The sequence below is a fragment of the Muscardinus avellanarius genome (genome assembly GCF_963383645.1).
Source record: "Muscardinus avellanarius genome assembly, chromosome: 2".
NCBI classification, from domain to species: domain Eukaryota; kingdom Metazoa; phylum Chordata; class Mammalia; order Rodentia; family Gliridae; genus Muscardinus; species Muscardinus avellanarius.
Genome location: NC_137787.1, coordinates 25709500 through 25729305, shown reverse-complemented (window position 1 = coordinate 25729305; position 19806 = coordinate 25709500). Strand labels below are relative to the sequence as shown.

General features: G+C 35.6%; 1 protein-coding gene across 5 annotated transcripts in view; it reads right to left on the bottom strand.

The window, feature by feature from the left end:
• The window catches only part of IKZF2 (IKAROS family zinc finger 2), a gene marked incomplete at both ends in the record, with an annotated part of 171859 nt that overhangs the window by 150796 nt on the left and 1257 nt on the right, over positions 1 to 19806 (bottom strand). The gene's annotated exons all lie outside the window — the stretch shown is intronic.

Below are 19806 nucleotides of genomic sequence, written 5' to 3'. Positions count from 1 at the left end.
GAAGAGAAACAATGGAAAGACTACTTGTTAAGATGATCTGCATGATCTGCTATAATTGAGAGAGAGAGAGAGAGAGAGAGAGAGAGAGAGAGAGAGAGAGAGAGAGAGAAACAGACAGACTTGGATTCTCCAAGCTATTGTCTTGGTTCTTGCAGCTATAGGAATGATTACAAATAAATGTTTGCAAAACCCGATAATGACTGCTCATCTAACAAATTGCTTGGACATTGTTTGGACACATTTAAACAGTATTCAAGAAAGGATTAAACTTTGGGAGGGAGAATCCGTTTGTAAAGGTTATACAAGTGATCTTAGGTACTGTTAAAATAATTATATCATGAGCAAATGTGAAAATCTCCACAGTCACCCTAAGAAAATTGAAGCCTGGCCTCCCAATCTCATATAAACCAGACATCTTCAAAGAAGAGCTATTTGATTCATAGGCTTCTTTTTTCTTTCTTTCTTTCTTTTTTTTTTTTGGTGGTACTGGGGTTCCTGGAAGCCCTTCTACATCCGGGCTACACTCCCAGACCTATTTTTACATTTTTATTTGAAAACAGGGTCTCCTAAGCCAACGTGCACGGCTGGCTTCAAACCTGTGCAATCCTCCTGTCTCTGCCTCCCAAGCATGGGGATTACAAGCGTGCGCCACCACGCCCGGCTTGATTCATAGGTTTCTAAATGATCTTTCCGATTTAGCTACTAGATAAGAGTTAACTAAAAATGATGGTAGTATTACATGCTATTTTCATATGTTTCTACTAAATGGCCAATTTATGATTTGATAAATCTTGTATCAGAGAGATTAGAAATATTCACGAGTCAAAATAACAGTAACAGTAACTTTAAAATTACAATTTTAAACTTTTCCACCTCTTACTTCATACTTCTTACTCATGAATAACAAAATTGTCTTGGAGTGAATGTGAACTTATTTGACGGGTGGATACTGTGGATTTAATTCAGGAGCATTTTACCCCCGAAGCACACTCCCACCTTTTTTCCTATTTTTAATTTTGAAAAAGGGTCTCACACTGTAAGGCTGGCCTTAAAACTGCAATCTTCCTTTCTCAGTAGCCCAAGTACTGCGATTACAGGTATGTGTCCCTGGCTGAACTTCAATTATTTTAATTAATGTGTGGATACTTTGGTAAAATACATCAAGAATCTATGCATTCTTTTAGTCTTCTGTAAATCCATCTCTAAATTCTAGAATGATACCAGCTGAAAGATGTAATATTTGAAGTCAGGTGAAGCTTTCAAACACCTGAACCTTTTAGTCCAACTTGAATGAGTGTTGACAAGTGTTAGAAGTCTACGCTACAGCCATGGTATACTCAACATAGATAGTACAACTCAAGTGTCCAAAACTGTAGGTAATCTGAGTAAATAACATCCAGAAAAACTGAGATATGTTGCTAATGAATGTCAGATAACTCACAGAAACTAACTTTTAATGGATTCCAAGCCTTATACAATGCACTGTGCTAACTAGCTTCTATGGAAATTAGAAACTACTATATATAAAACTATATCTTGAAATGGATCAGGCACTTGAGAAAAACTTTACTGAGGCTGCTTCTTAACACTTACAACCCCAAGAAATATCCTCTATCTCTTCCTATTTTACAAATGAGGAAATAAAGACTAATACACAGGTCAACCAAGATAAAAATCCCACTCTCAGCCCAACTCCCTCAACTACCCCTATGCTTCAGAGATTACAAAATCAGTCTCCCTACCCTCAAGCAGTTTACAGTCACAGAGGGGAGATAAGCTCTACTCAAGTAATCAAGTAATGGGAAAACAAGATATAAAGTGATACAAGCTTCCAGGCTTTGAGAGAAGAAATTACTCCTGGGTAAAAGAGATCATTTAATTCTAGGGAGTGAATGCACTGTGACTAGGCCTGAAGTAACTAACCCAAGAAGTTAAAGTTCAGACAAGAAAAAGTCTGTTTAAGCCAGGCATGGTGGCACATACCTGTAATCCTAGTGCTTGGGAGGCTGAGACAGAAAGATCTCAGGTTCAAGACCAGCTTCTACAAGTTAGTGAGGCCCTCTACAACTTATTTAGCAAGACCATGTTTCTAAACAATAAATTAAGCTGGGCGTGGTGCCACATGCTTGTAATCCCCACGCTTGGGAGGCAAAGACAGGAGGATGGCGCAGGTTCGAAGAGAGCTGCGCTGGCTTAAGAGACCCTGTTTCCAAATAAAATATAAAATAGGTCTGGGAGTGTAGCTTGGAGGTAGAAGGGTTCCATCCCCAATACCACCAAAACAAAAACGAAAACCCAATAAATTAATTAACAAATTAATTAAAAATAGGGCTGGAGTATAGCTCAGAGGTAGAATGTCCTAGATTCAATACCCAGTATCCCTACACACACACACACACACACACACACACACACACACGCAAGCATGCACACACACACACACACACACACACACACACAGTCTCTTTACATATATTCTGCCATGAAAGCACTTTTAAAAAGACATTCTGGAGACTGGAATGGTGGAAAATGCTTGTAACCCCATTAATTGGGAGGCTGAGACAGGAGGATCACAGGTTCAATGCAAGCCTCAGCCACTCAGTCAGGTTTGCATTAACTTGGCAAGATCCTATTTTCCAAGTAAAAAATAAAATAGGGCTACAGGTAAGTGGGGGGTAGAATCCCCCTGAATTCAATCCCCAATGCCACAAAAAAGAAGAAATGAAAATATCCATATATTCATAGGATAAAAGCAGGGAAAGGGATACTGCTGTTACCTAATAATAAGTTCTAAAAATTCCAGATACACAACACAGGTCTGAGTTATAAGGTATGGTGGAACCATGAATATGGAAACTTGTAAAATTTCAGAGCCATACTGAGAATTTATTCACCAACACTTCTAGGACACGAGTAAACAAGTTCATGCTAAAAATAAATAAATAAATAAAATAAAAAATCACTCTGGGCAAGATCAGGTAGGAAGATACATACACCATACAGCTAAGACCTGCCAACAAACCCATCTTGTGAATTGCCATCTTCAAATGAAATGCATTACTACTACAGCATAATTACCATTTCAATTATCCCCTCACAAACAGAGTAGGTTTATTTGTGATTTGCTTTAATTAGGTAATTTTACTTTCATTTCTTCAGTAATTGATTTGAATACAACAGCATTAATAATTGCCTTATAGCTGCACACACATTTCTTTTCAAACAATGATTATAAGTCTGTCTACCTGACAGCGCCCAGACAGATGAAAAGCAAAAATATTCAGTAAGTGATCCAGGTATGGTTTCTTGTACTTTTAGGCAATGTTTTATACTACTATTTTTTATGTTGTTGTTGATGAAAAGCAAACTAAAAGCATGTACTTCCTGGAAGACTACTTGATATAAATGTAATTTAACATATGTCTGTGGACCGTTTTAGCTACTGTTTGATTCAACTTTTTTTCTCATACCCTTTTTATCTAACAATACAATAATAGCTAACATTCTGTTAGCTTTCCATGTGCCAGTCACCGTTCTTTAAAAGCATTACATCCATCCTCTCTAATTCTCATCACTCCTCTGACAAGGCAGATATTATTGTTCCCATTTTACAAATAAAGCTATAATTCCCAGAGATTAAATATCTGTCAAGGGGATCCATATTTGATAAATATCAGGGCTCACTTCTTTATATAAAAGGGAAAGGAGAAAGCCCCATTCAATTCTGTAACTTTTAAGGCTCTATCTTTACTGTTTTCAGTAACAAATAAAATGCTAGCCAAGTAACACCAGAAAGAGTACATTCTTCCAAGACTGTTGAAGTAAATATTATGTTCAAATTTTAATTCACATGTTCTATGTAGGATACGAAACCATTCTGAATAGCATCAAATATCTTACAAATAAAATGTTACTTTTAATTGGCTTAAACATAGTTTGCTCTCTTAAGCAACCTAAATATATACTCTGGTATTATTTTATTATTTAGGGGCTTAATAAACCTTTCCCTTAACAATCAGTATTGCACATGTTAACTTCATTTAATGTCTGATAAATTTTTACTGAAAGATCATCACAAAGTTAACTTTAGCAAAGCATCTTCAGTGGGTAAAAGCCAACCTGAGGATTCTAAATATCTGACATAGTAAGTATGACCTCATGAAAGTCTTTTCAAGCAGAGAATAGTTGTACCTATCTGCAACCCAGCTACTCAGGAAGCTAAGGCAGGAGGATCACAAGTTTCAGGCCAGTCTAGGCAATTTAGCAAGACTCAGCTTCAAAATAAAATTTAAAAAAGGGCAGGGGATTCCTGGGATTAACCCCCAACAATGCAGGAAAAAAGTTTTAAAGACAGACATAATGTCTTTACATTCAGTGCTTGTGTCTTAGACACTTTAAGGGGGAATTTTTTTTTTTAATTAAAGAACAAAAATTAGATGCAAAACCAAAAATCCCCATCTCATCTGTTCAATAACAAGTTCTTTCTTTAGTGCTACATCCAAAAAAGGTAGAAGAAAAAAAAATAAAACCAGACAAACTATTTCCTGTTTCTTTCAGGCTTCTGATGGTTTCCCTAACTCTCCAATCCCCCTTCCCATTGGAGTGAAGTCAAATGGCGGCTGATGGACAAGACCAATGTTTAACGTATCCATGGTAATTTCACAATACAACTAGTTAGGCTAGCCTACACACAAAAACAACATAATATACAGTCACTAGTACAAAAGATAAAAGCAATGCATGAGGCCAAGGTGGCCAGTGGTGATGGCACTGGTTTATTAGAACCATCTATTTTCGGCCCTACCGATGCATCTTGGTGCAACTGGCAGTTTTTCTAAACTTGAACCCTGGGAACCCCAGTTCTATCAATCTACCTTCAACTGACTATTAGATAATTAAAGAACTGTATGCTTCTTTCTACTTAATCTCAACGCCTTAGTCATGTACCTTCTACCAGAAACCATTCTCAGTCTTTGCTATATTTCTCAAAATTCAAGTAGGTCACTTCCTTGATAAATTAGAAATACTGACTTCTTTATTTACATTTTCTTCTGAAAGAAGAGCAAAAAGAGGAAAATATCTTATTTTTCATTTGCCTGTTTGCTCCCTATATTAAGTCTACTAACCCTAGTGGTATATATGTGATCTTGGAAATTCCACCCAGGTCTACCTATTTACCTCTGAGCTCCATCCCCAGACCTTTTTTTAATTTTTGTTTTGAAACAAAGTCTCACTAGATTGCTTAGAGGTCTCAATAATTTGCTGAGGTTGGTTTGAAAACTGTGTTCCCTATCTCGGCCTCCCCAATACTGGGATTATAGCGTACCTAGCGCAGATTGGCTATTTTGATTCTTGATTTCTTACTAAGCTAGCTCTCTCCATGTTCTCTGTATTTCACACCTCTGCTCTTTCTTTCATAGGCCTCAAGTTATTTGCACAGGCCCTACCCCCATTAACAGAATACTACAGGCGTCTTATTAAAAAGTTTCTTTAAAAATTTTTTAACAAAACATTAGCATCACTCAATGGAGTTTTAAGTTAATAAACATGAGAGACTAAGGCTCTTTGAAAAAAGTAACTTGTTTGTCCTAAACTTAAAGAAATCTAACTTTTAACTCCTCTCCAGATTTCTTTTGCCATTAAATGCTAGTGTGTACTTACCACTGCTAGAAATCATTTTACCATTGATATGTGTAATATTTGCCTTATAGAATCTCAAGCTAAAAATGAACATCACTAATAAAACAATACAACTCAGAAAATAAAGCATTATCACAAAATTCCACTTTATTACGGAAATAGCTTATATTCATTCCAACTAAATCTAAACAAGTAATAGTATGCACTAAATATAAGAACAACATTAGTATATGAAAATATCCAGACATGAAAATGTATTTATCATCAATGGCAAGTGTCTACTTTCATTGGTCTATAATGTCACTGACTTGTCAAGGTTAACTCCAAAGAATCAGAGCTATCATCAGCTGTTACAGAACAGCACTATACTTTATATATTTCTTTAGGAAGACAGCTGCCTAAAATTTGCTTCTTTAAAAAATTACACATGTAATATGAGTTCATTTTTTGGTAAAAGATCCAGAGAATGCATAAATAAAATTTAGAATAAAAGATTAAAAAAAAAGCCCTATTTACTCTCTCTGATCATAAAAATTAACTATTTCAAAAATTTAATGTATCCATCTCACCCTTATTCTTCGCATTCTCAAACACACACACACACACACACACACACACACACTTTAAAAAACATAAATAGCATAACCTCATACATGAGTTGCATGAACTCAATTGTCTAGTTAACTACAGCCTCTCTGACTTGCCAAAAAATAAAATCCCATTGAGCATGATGCTGCATGACTGAAATCCCAGTACTTGGGAAGGTGAAATAGCAGGATCACAAATTCAAGGCCAGAATGGGCAACTTAGCAAGACCATGTTCTAAAATAAAAAAATAAAATAAGCCTGGTGGTGTAGCTCAGAGGCAGAATGACCCAGAGTTCAATCCCTGGAACCACAAACAACAACAACAAAAAAAAAACTCTTCAAAACTGTCACCAGCTAAACGAGACGTGGTGGTTCAGGTTTGTAATCCCAGTACTTGCAGTACTTGGAGGCTGAGACAAGAAGATCATGCATTTGCGGTCAGCCTCACCAATTTAGCAAAGCCCTTCACAACTAAGTAAAACCCTAAAATTAAAAAATAAAATAGAACTGGGAGTGTAGCTCAGAGGTAAAATACCCCTAGGTTCAATCCCCAGTACCACACACACACCAAAAAAGTTCCTAGTTATTGTATTCAAACTGGGAGACCAACTAAAACTCAAATTCATTAAAAACTTTTATGCATAAAGTTTCACTTTCATAACTTAGAGAAACATTATTTAAGCATAATTTTGTTGGGAGATATTTCTTTTTTGTTTTTGTTTCCAAAATCCCAAATCCATGACTGTGATTTTATCACTAATATGTCATATAGTTGAGACAGATGAGAGTGTAAAATTCATTTGAGAGTTTAAAAACAGTAGGCTCACAGAAAATCAGAAAATGTCTCATATTTCTTTTTCTAGTTCTCCAAACAAAATCCATTGCTGCTCTCAAATATTTGGCAAAAAATTAACATTGTAATTCATTTTATATTTCAAAATACTATATTAGAGTCTGTATTTTTTTTTTTTTTTTTTTTTACAGTTCTGGGGATGGAACCCAAGGGCATTCTACCACCGAGCAACAAGCCCAGCCCTATTTTTTTATTTTTTATTTTGAAACAGGGTTTCAATGAGTTGTCAAGGGCCTCACCAAGTAGTAGCTGAGACTGTCCGTGAACCACCATCCTACCGTCTCAGACGCCTGAATACGCAGACTACAAGCAATCGTGCACCACCATGCCTGGCTAGAGTCTGTATTCTTATTGTGTTTGTAATTTTAAAGTAGTACCCCAAAATGAATAGGTACTACCTACCTAACTTTAGTGTCTCGAGATTCTTATTAAGTAGCCCAATTTCCAAGCTTTAGCTAATAAATGAGTGATTTGAGAAAACACTTCTAATAGAAATAAATAGATGTTTCATAATCAGGTATTTAACATAGATCTATAGCCCTAAAAACTACAGAAATGGCACTTTTCAATTTAAGGGTAACAAATGTATTGAAACAAAGCAATTTACAGTAGACTATATGGATAATAAAGACTTTTATGTAAGTCTGATTAAAAGATCGATGACATATTTTATAAGAGAAATATATTCCTGCATATAAATATCACCGGTTAAAATGTGTCTGTGTTTTTTAAACAAGAGAAACAAAGATAATTATAAAAATAGCCATAACAGAAGATGTTTTACATAGTTATAGAAGTGGTGCTCTTTATAACTCAACCAGAAATCCTTAATGTTAATTCATCTGAAAGAGAGCAATGTAGTACCTCAGCACTTCAAAATATTACCAAGCCCTGCATTTGATGTCTTACTAAGAAGTAGGCAGAGTTGATGTAGTCAGGGGTACGAACTACAGCTTCGACGATAATAAAGGAGCAATGACAAAAATGTCAAAGGGGTAGACACCCGGAATGTTAATTTATTAGAACGTGACTTTACACTGATTAATTATATGCTCCTCAAAATATCTGAAGTGCATAAGAATACTTAATTGAAGCATTTCATCTTGTACATGCTACTAAAAACAGGTTTAAATAAGTGATAGAGAACTGGTTTTAAAATTACAAGGATATGGAATTCAATCAGTAGATTCTAAATGTGCCATGTAAAGATAATAGTAGGAGTAATAAAGACGATGATGATGGCTTCATAGAAACATTTACATTAATACTAACGTAGATTCCACTGAATGTGATTGTATAGAACCAGAAAACTTACAATCTGTTTAGAATCACAGATCAACTTTTGAGGACTGATTTGAAGATTATAAAATCATTTTTAGAATGAGTATTATAAAAATAAACACATACTCAAACTAAAAATCACAACTAAATTAGGATTTCAGGATTATTTTAATCATCAAAAGAATCTAATTTCCAAATTTCTTCACATAGGTCAGATGTACACTATTTAAAAAGCTATATGCCATATGCTAATAATAAATATTTTGATCATTCAACAAATACTTTGTATAATGCATAGTGCATGCTTTGAATAAAAATATAAGGTATACCCATTGTCCTTAAAGATTCACATCTAGAAAGTCTCAGACTAATTTCTTTGTAATCAATGAGTACATTAAAATATTCTTTAATTCACATTCTATAATTAAGAAATCGTTCCTATTAACTAACATGAAATATTATAATTTTGCTATGAAATCTCATTTGTCGTGGTCAGATTACTTCACCGGCTCCATGGAATTAGTGTGATGTTTTTTCCTCCTGACCTATAAACTGGACACTCCCTCTCAATCTCCAGCTAATAAAGTATCTTTCCCAAGTGGCAGTGCTACTTTTCATCTTCATCTAAAGTAGACATTAAGACTTCATAAACTGCTGACCATATCACCTGTCAACATTTCTCTGAATGGAAGTTTGAATTTATGACAATCGTAGTTAAGGTTTACTTTACAGGCATTTTAAAATTGCTTTCACAGAGGTAAGATATATATAAAATCAACATTTAATAAGTTTAAAACAGAAATATGAATCACACTGAAGAAAATGAATGGATCCCAGGCAAGCAAGAATTGGCTGTAACCTGATTACATGTATTAATGTAGACTATAGACTGAATCTGCGGGATTTAGCCAAGGTGATGGGGGAAAACAAGAATCTCAGAATTATTTTGGCTGGCTGGGTGTGGTGTCATGCATTTGTAATCCCAGTACTTGGGAAGCTGAGACAAGAGTATTAAGGTTTGTGGACAGCTACAGCTACTTAGTGAGACCCTCCACAACTTAATGAGACCTTGTTTCAAAATAAAGAATAAAAAATGAGGCTGGGCATGGTGGTGCACACTTGTAATCCCAGCATGTGGGAGGCTGAGACAGAGGATCTAGGTTCTCAGACAGCCTCAGTTACTACTTAGTGAGGCCCTTTGCAACTCAGTAAGACCCTTTTTCAAAATAAAGAATAAAAATAGGGCTGGGGGGTGAAGCTCAGAGGTAGAATGCACCTGGTACTACAAGAAAAGATTATGTATGTATGTATGTATATGGCTGGGGATGTAGCTCAGAGGTAGTATACTCCTGGGTTTCCATCCCCAGAATCGCCACAAAAAAAAAGGAGGAGGAAGAGGAAGAGGAGGAGGAGGAGAAGGAGGAGGAGGAGGAGGAGGAGGAGGAGGAGGAAGAATAATAATAATAATAATAATTATTATTATTATTATTATTATTATTATTGGCTGAACCTAGGTGGAGGGAATCTAAATCCAAGACCACTGGAAGGAGAAGGGATTGGACAAAGAACTTCAACTCCAGTGGCAGTGCTCTCTCCATTGTGATGCTGAATATATTAGACCACTAAATATTTGAATTACATAATCCCCCTTGTTCAAATTCTTCTGAGTAAATGACCTTCATTAATTAACCATATAGGTCAGTTCACAAGAGCAAAAAGATCAGGTCAAGCCAACTACAGTGATCCAGATCCTATGTTAGTTGCTTATGGTTTTTGTTTATTATATTTTTAAAGTGTAAATGTATATTGCATTCTGATTTTAAATATTAATATTATAAATGTACTTAAGGTGAGTCAATCCTGATATAAGGATCCACAAATAAAGTTATGGAGTTTGCGAGATGAGGGCCAAATTCTGCATGGTAAGTAACTTCATGGGGAAATGCTCTCCTATGGGAATCTTTCTTTATAACGGGTTTCCCTTTCATATCTCTTTTATTGTACATCTTCAAATTTATACATTTTTTAAAAAACTCTTGGGAGATAAAACGTGAGAAGTAATAAATACATCTCTAATGATTTAAATCATGTGTGTACATCTCACATTTTCACTTCTAAATGCAATAAGCTGCATTACAATCTCAAACAAAATATCAATTCCTTTGGACCGTTAAAGATAATATCTTTCTCTTCAAAACACCTCAAACATATTTTTATGCCAAACGCCAGCCATACATCTCAGAAAGTAAATGCTCAATAAATATTTTCTGGATCAGTAGCTCAAAGATGAAAAATATCTCTCTAGAGATTTTTAAACCTCCACATACTGAGAACCAGGCGTGGTGATGCATGATTGTAATCCCAGCATTCAGGAGGCTGAGACAGGAGGATTGCGGTTCACAGATAGCCTCAGCTACTTAGTGAGGCTCTCTCCAACTCAGTGAGACCCTATTTCAAAATAAGAATAAAAAATTAGGACTGACGGTATAGCTCAGAGGTAGAATGTCCCTGGGCTCCATCCCCAGTACCAAAAAATAAAAATAAAAAATCCTCCACATACTGGACAACTCAGAAAAGTCATTCACTTGGAATCCCATGCTGTCTTGTGTAATCAACATATATTTTTCAAAGATAGAATTCTATAATAGATATTTTAAGACATTAGAAATTTTAATTAAGGTGATTGCTATGCCATGCATTTCTTTCTAATATAGTTTATCCCAAACGGCACAGTATTATAAACCTTAAAAAAAATTAAGTACACTGGGCATGGTGGCACATGTTTGTAATCCCAGTACTTAGGAGGTTGAGACAGGAGAATTCAAGTTCATGGCCAGCCTCAGCTTTAGTAAGGCCCTCCACAACTTAGTGAGACTTTCAAAATAAAGAATAAAAAATAAGGGCTGGGGATTTACTTCAGAGATAGAAGACTCCTAACTTCAATCCCACTACCACAAAAAAAAAAATTAAGTATATTCCAAATCGCTTAAAAATAATATATATCATTTCTGCATATTTATCTTGAAGTTTTCAAAAAGGTCCTAAATTAGAGTATTACTTTTTTGACTTATTGTGGCAGAACTGACTGGTATTTAGCAAAAAAAAATCATATATTGTAAATTACATGTTTATTTATAAAGAAATAGGTTACAAATAAAGACAGATCCTTAGAGACACTGGAATATATTATGACTTGTAAAACATATAAAACCAAGTTGGGCATGGTGTCATACACCTGTAATCTCAGTACTTAGGAGGCTGAGAAAGGAAAATTGTGGATTCGAGGCCAGCCTCAGCAACTCAGTGAGAACCTGTTTCAAATTACAACTTAAAAAAGGACTAGGAGTATAGCTCAGAAGGTGAATGTCCCTACCGCTAGAACTTGTGTGTGTGTGTGTGTGTGTGTGTGTGTGTGTGTGTGTTCCCTAATCCTTAGTACCACAGAAAATAAATAAAAATTAAGTAAGTAAAATATATAAAACCAGAAAAGGTATATTAAATATACCACAAAATTATAAAAAGGACTAGAATGCTTTATTTAAAATATGTGTCAATCATATTTTAAATATGTGTGATTGACCAGTGTCAATCACATCAATTAACCCAACTTCTAAAACTAACATAAAAGAATCCTTTAAATAAAAAAAAGTATTAGCCAGGCATGGTGGTGCACGCTTGTAATCCCAGCATTCAGGAGGCTGAGACAGGAGTATCACAGTTCGCAGACAGCCTCAGCTACTTAGTGAGGTTCCTTGCAACTCAGTGAGACCCTATTTCAAAATATAGAATACAAATTAGGGATGGGAGTGTAGCTTGGCGGTAGAATGCCCCTGGGTTCCATTCCCAGTACCGCAAATGTGTGTGTGTGTGTGTGTGTGTGTGTGTGTGTGTGTGTGTGTGTAAAACCAAGCCGGGCACATGTTTATCTCTTTCTTTGCTTCTTTTTTTTTTTTTTTTTTTTTTTTTTTGTGTGTGTGTGTATGTGTGTACCAGTGCACACATGGTATGGTTCTAGAAATTGAGCCCGGGAGCATTCTGCCTCTGAGCTATAACTCCAGTCACATTTTATTTTTTATTTTGAAACAAGGTTTTGCTAAGTTGGGGAGGGTCCTACTAAATTGCTGAGGCTGGCCAGGAATCTGTGATCTGCCTGTCTCAGCCTTCTGAGTACTAGGATTATAAGAGTGAATCGCCATGCCCTACTTATCCATTTCATTATAAAATTTTGTTTAATGGGACAGTTAAGAAAATAAGGTTATTAGTCAAAATGCTAAGAATTACTGAGGGATGAATTTTAAGAAATACTAAACTCTTACTAAAGTAAAATAGGAGCAAAGTAACTGAACCACAAGCTACAGTAATTTTCACTAATAAGGAAAATTCACACTTCAATCTATTCTATCCGTGTACCTGAATGGTATCCTTCCCCTACCACTGCTGCTTTAAACCCTGTACCCAGAATCAAATAAAATTAAATATTTTATGGAAAACTTGCTTCATAATTTTCTTTCTTTACTGATGAAATGTACTATCTATCCAGTAATTTAAGGATCACCACCCTTAACCCCATCTTCTCCTTAACTCTACTATCCAAGTCCTAGTCACGTCTAAGATGTTATCAGAATCATCTTTCTCTTCTATTTTATCCCTATTACCACTAGCTCTCATGACTTTTCTCTGCATCACTGCCACAGCCTATTGAAGACGTCCCCACCTAACAATGTCCCCATCCACGATTTCTTTCCCTACAATGCAGTCAATGTGATCCATATCACTTAAAAACTGGTCAGAGGCCAAGTGTCAGCGGCTTTGCCTGCAGTCCCAGCTAATGAGGAGGCTAAGGTGGGAGGATCACTTAGCCCAGAAGTTTGAGACCAGCCTGAGCAACAACATAGTTCTCATCTCAAAACAGAAATAAAACAACAACAACAACAAGTCAGCAGTGGTGGCGCTTACCTGTAATCCCAGTACTTGGGAGGCTGAGAGAGAGGATCACAGGTATTAGACCAGCCTCAGGAACTTAGTGAGACTCAGCAACCTAGCAAGACCATTTCAAAAACATGAAAAGGTATGGGTGTGTAGCTCAGAGATAAAGTGCCCTTTGGGTTCAATCTCCAGCCCCCCCCCAAAAAAAACTCATAAAGTCTGCTTTGTTAACATCCTTGATTCTCCTAAAAATAAAAACCAAATTATTTCTCATATAAAATATTCCAAGCCGGGCGTGGTGGCTCACGCTTGTAATCCCAGCACCCGGGGAGCTGAGACCGAAGGATCGTGGTTTGTGGACAGCCTCAGCTGAGGCCCTCTGCAACTCAGTGAGACCCGGTTTCAAAATAGAGAATAAAAAATAGGGCAGGGGATGTAGCTCGGAGGTTGAATGCCCTTGGGTTCCATCCCCAGACCCATAAAAAAAAAAAGATATTCGCCGGGCGTGGTGGCGCACGCTTGTAATCCCCGCGCTTGGGAGGCAGAGACAGAAGGATCGCGCAGGTTCGAAGCCAGCCGCGCGTGCTGGCTTAGGAGACCCTGTTTCCAAACAAAAATGTAAAAAGTAGGTCTGGGAGTGTAGCCCGGAGGTAGAAGGGCTTCCAGGAACCCCAGTACCACCAAAAAAAAAAAAAAAAAAAAAAGATATTCCATCATCTTACACTAATTCTCCAGTCATTACTAGCTTCAAAATTCCCAGAGGCCAACTTTACACTCTAGAAATATCAGCCTGCTTATACTTCTCAGAATACTGCATGGTATCTGTCACCTCTCCTTGTGGGTTTACCACTTGCTGAGAAAGCCTTCTACTCTTCTCCTAAAGACTTTATATTTAATACATCTGAGTTCAAGCAGCCTCTTCAAGAAATCTTCCCAAACTTGTGCACCACCACTCTCCCCTCTAATCACTAAGACACTGAGTTTATAGAACATAATGCCCAGTTTAGGCATTTGTCTGTCCCACCGGAGTGTGAGCTCCCGGGAAGTAAGGTTACCGTGCCTGACACATAAAAGACAGCCAACAAACATCTGTTGAATTAATCAATTAGACTGATACAGCAAGTGTCAAATGGCTATGGCTATAACTAATAATCACTTGTCAAGCTTACTTCAAATTTAAAACACTCAAACTATTATCTACAAAACGCACATGTAGCAATGGCTTGAGTGCGACTTGATTAGGTATCCTCCCATGATTGTTTATGGTACTCTAAAAAACAACAAGTGAGATTAAATTTTAAAGGGGAACTCTCTAGGAAATCTTTGATTCTCAACATAAACAGGTTACTCTACTAAGAGAACTTTTTCTTTTTCCAGTCTTAATGACTAATATCTCTGGAGCACCAATGATAAGTGATTTTTTTGTATACACAGAGCTTTAAATTATAAGAGAACATTCTTCTTCAATTTTTACCCTAATTTATCAGAAATCCATGAACCCATGCAGTAAACAGGCAAGAGCAAAAGAACTAGGTTCCAAACAAATCTGGATTTGAAAACAAATCCTTTTTCTTATGAGTCATGGGTACATAAAAAAGTAACTTGGCTTCTCTGAGTATTAGCAGCACTGATTATTTACTAGGTGTTATCTGCCAGGAGTTGTGCTAAGCATTTTACAGATAGTGCCTCATTAAACCCTAACAACAGCCTGTTGGGGTGAGTATTGGTTATCCCCATATTACAGAGGAGAAAATGGGAGCTCAGAGCAAAATGCCCAAGTTTGTGGCAAAGCAAGAATTCTAACAGAGTCTAGTGTAAGTCTCAAGCCCCTTCTGACCTTCAGTTTTATGATCGGAATGGAGATGTTATTTACCTACCTCTGCGGAGACTAAGTAAATAATATGGAAAGCATTTGGCATAGCGCAGAGTATTCTATGTGCCCTTAAAAATTATACCTCCCAAAGCAGAAGTATTATGAGTCTCAATTAATTCACAAAAATGTTACTGGATTAAGGGATATATTAGATATAAACAAGTATAAGGAAGAAAAATAAAGAAAAGTAACATCCTATCTCATTTTCAAACTGTGACCCTGTTATTGATCTTTTAGAACATTACAAGATTAAAATACACGCACATTCAAAATATATCAACGTATCAAAAGTTAGGAGAGAAGAGTATGGATCTTAATTCACTATTGCACATAGGAAGATTCCCAATAGAACTTCATCAATTATGTTACATTTAGACAAAAGTGAAAAATAAAGTACTTTCAGGGGATAAGAGTACTGGACAAAAATAGAGATAAAATGAGCATTAATCCTCAGCTCTAAAGTAGCCTAAAAAGATGGAGTGGTCTGGATAGAATAAGTGCAAAAAATATAATCATAATACAGTAATGTTGCTATTAACTACCTGAAAATATACACTTCCCTTAGCTCCCTCTTTTTTCCTTTTTTTAATTTTGATTTTTAATCAGGACATTTATCTCTGGTAGATGTGAGGAATCAAAACAGATCTTTCATTTTGATTTGTATTAAATTTCCTAAAATAAGACCTAACCCTAAAGAACAGCAGGTACATACACAAACTCAAGTGCTACACTTCCACAGAGCTAGATTTTACATTGAGCCCAGCTGGTGTTATATTAGGGTGTGTCCTATGGAAATCCAACCAAGGGTGACTGCCAAACTAAGCTACAGAAGACAACTCAGAAAGCTGGTGAGTCTCATGATATAAGCTATATTTTAAAAAGCACATTAGAACACCCGCTTGACAAGATTACCTGATATTGCTCCACCCGCATAATAACAATCTTCTACTACTGTAATACTGTTTTTGCCATTAAAACAGTTACGAATTGTCCACAGCAGACACCGTAAGAAGATGCCATTGTAGAGACAGATACCTGTTACTGAAGTAACCCACCTGGTACTATCCCAGTTACGTCCCAATCTTGAGAACTTTAATTTTCTGCTAAGTGACCCTCCGAAGACAACCAATTTCTTCAAGCCTTAATGTCCAGATATGAGAAATAGAAATCATAATACCCTCCTGCTTCACTAGGTTCTAAATATGGAAACTAAGAAAAAATGGTTATGAAGCACTATGAAAAAAATAAACTAGATTCCCTGACCTGATTATTGGTCAGAGCCTTGTAAAACTAGAATTTCCACTTCTTCCAATTCCATACATGCCACCTGGCCATCAAACTGACTGATAAATAGTGGTGACTGAACAGTTGATCTACCTAAGGGTTTTAAAGTTGTAGGCACAAATTAGATGTCAATAGGTCTGTTCATGCCATTTAAGTATCTACCACCAAAGCAAACTTATTTCTGGGCATCACAAAAATAAATAAAAGAAAAGAAGATTAACTACAATTTTTTGGAACACTAAAGTTCTTTTCAAAATAGTTAACTGTACATATAGAACAGTTCGAAACTGATACCAAAGCCACTATGCAAGAACTGGAAATGAACTACCCCAGAAACAGAAGGAATCGCAAAGTAAGTTTCATCTGATGGGTCAAAATACAATATGGATTATTTTTATATCGTTCTGTCTGAGTTGTCTATCTCAGATTCTTAACTTCCAGATTCTATTTTTAAAGTCACTTAACACTATGTATTTGCAGTAGCCATCAAGGCATGGGCTGTCATCCCTGACACTGAAGATTGTCAGTAGACTCGGTGTGTACACTAATGATCTCGGGCAACAATGCCCATCCCTTTATCAAAGAGATCCGTATTCCAGAAGAAAAAGTCTAAGGTTCTTAATGAAAATTCATTCTAAGACATAGGAAATAGTCATTATAAAATGTTAGGGCCACTAATATCTCTTACTGTTTTTTTCAAGGTTATCATATACAATGAATTTTAAAACCAAAAACTGTCAGGCATTATAACATTTTTAGTTCTCTCCCAAGTCGCTGGTGCTCTATTCCAGCACTGTCAAATAATGATAGCTGCTGTCATTATTTTTTATACAATAGCTGGCAGCAAGTTGTACAGATACCCTTCATCTTAGGATTGTCACCAAATAACCTAAACAAATGACTAGACCTTCTAGTAATACTGACCACTTTCCTAGAGCCAAATAAATGGACTACCACATCCTATTGATTATTTATAGTCTGAATGTTAGAAAAATACCTTAAAAGTTAAAAGTTTTAGCTCTTTTATTTTTCCTTAACTATTTAAAAGTAACTTCCCTCCCCTTTACCCATAAAGACTCTCCTTCCTGCTACGAGAGACTTTCTTATTCTCTTATAAAGGTTTCCACATTTACTTTTGGCTTTAGTATATCCTATTAAAATTAAACTTCTGTTTTTGGAAGCAGAGCTCTTCAGGAAGTGTATTTGAAGATATTTTTTAAATGCAAAAAATTATTTTCATTTAACAATATCAACGATGTGTATAAAGGGATAAGGAAGCCAGTGATCTCAGACACAAGTCATTTCACAGGCTTCATACACACACACACAAATTATTCCAACTCACAGAAAAAGATCTGAGTGACCCGACTCTGGGACTCTAGGTCTCTGTTCTAATTAAAAGACAAAAGTCCCTCTCTACCTCTGTTTGCTTTGGCAATCTAAAATGCTGATATTCTCCTAGATCTAACAGAAGGAAAAATGGGTATCTTCTCCATCTAACACCTAAGTGGGTAACCTAGATACCGTAAATAGAGGCTACATAAAGGATGCAAAAGACAGCTCTGAAGTGAAAGCCAAAATATTTAACCTGCAACTCTTTGGAAAAGAACCTGAAAACACATGCAGCTTAGCCAAAAATGGTACTAACATGGAATTGCCACAGGCTAATAATTCACACACACACACACACACACACACACACACACACACACACACTGTACCAAACACAAATTTACTGTTGTTGGGTGAGAAAAGCTAGTGTCAAAAGCACAGTTGTTATTTGTTCAAATTAACCATGCCTATACTTTGCTCTGTTTATTTTAAAAGATGAGTGAATTGTCTTTTTGAAATAAGTGAAGTGCTTACAAAAGCAGAATCAAATCCATAAATAAAGGAGCCAATTAACTAATTAACACACATTTTCCTACTAATATTCTGGTAGTGACTAAGGGATGGCAGTCATCCCTTAGTCAAGTCTGATTAACAGTTACTCTCTCTATATTCAACATTTCTAAATCCAATAGTGAAATACTTAACACAAACTACATAGAAAACTATCTTGACTCTTTAGAAAATTACATGAAAATTCTTCTAAAAAATAAAAACACAGTGTTCCAAAGAATTAGTGACATTAAATGTAAAATATAAAAAGTATATTAATTTTAGAGTATTATAATTTTTATCAAATCAATAAGCAAAAAAGGAATTAATGCTATAAGGCCCAGCATAAAAGATTAGCAGTGTACTTTAGTGTACATGCACCTATTAGCTTTTCTTTTCTACACAATGAAGGAATTTCAAGTACTGCTTCAAGAATGAACTTCTCTGAGTGAGTTTCCCCCATTGACAAGAAGGGAGAAGACTTTCAAATACAATAAATTCATAAATTTGAATAGCTGAATTGAAACTTCAAGCCAATAGCTAAAATGGCTTAAAGGACTGTAAACTGTTTTCAAGAGTAATCTATATACTTTTTTTTATAATTCAGCAAACCTTACTAATTATGAAGCTTGTAAATTTATCACAACAAATTTTAAAGGCTATAAAAAGCAAATGGAAAAGAAAAGTTCTCCCTAGAATAGTCAGAATTAACTTAAAAATCTGTTTAAAATTAAGCAGCTAACTCAATTTTCTTCAGTTGTTAAGTCTTCAGAAAAGTGACTTTCCTTCATATATTGTCAATAGAAAATTATAAATTATGTTTACATATAAATTAAATGTTCTTTCTATGTAAGAATATAGCATATATCAAAAGTATAAAGAAAACAAGATTTGTAAATACTTTTGAGTGAGAAGAAGGGAGCACTTATACTGGATAACTAACCTGATAAAACATAATTAAGAGAAGACAAACCATGTTCTTAATAAAAGTAATTTGTCTTCAGACCCTGACAACATATACATCACTTTTTACTACATAAAAACATCAGTGAATGTCCTTTTATCAAAAATAATAGCCAAAATTGTCTATTTCTGCAAGCTCAAAACATCCTTCCAAATTTTCTCAGTTCCTCTCCGGACAATCTAAAACAAAATGCTTTCAACTTTGTTACTGAAATGGATGTAAATGGGTTCCATAAATTTTCAATTACACTTCACTTCCAATACTTTGGAGAAGAAACTTTAAAATTTCTTTCCTTTCTTCCTTCTCTCCTTCCTTCCTTCCTTCCTTTCCTTCCTTCCTTCTGAAAATAACACTACAATTCTACCACTGATGGTTTAATTTTGTACCAAAGCAATATCAAATTATGTCATTTTTTAATACGAAAGTCCTTTGGAAGTGACTTATTTCCCTATCTTTTTTTTAATCCAACAACAACAACAAATCCGGTCATAACCCCAGCAAGTCAAAACAATAGCC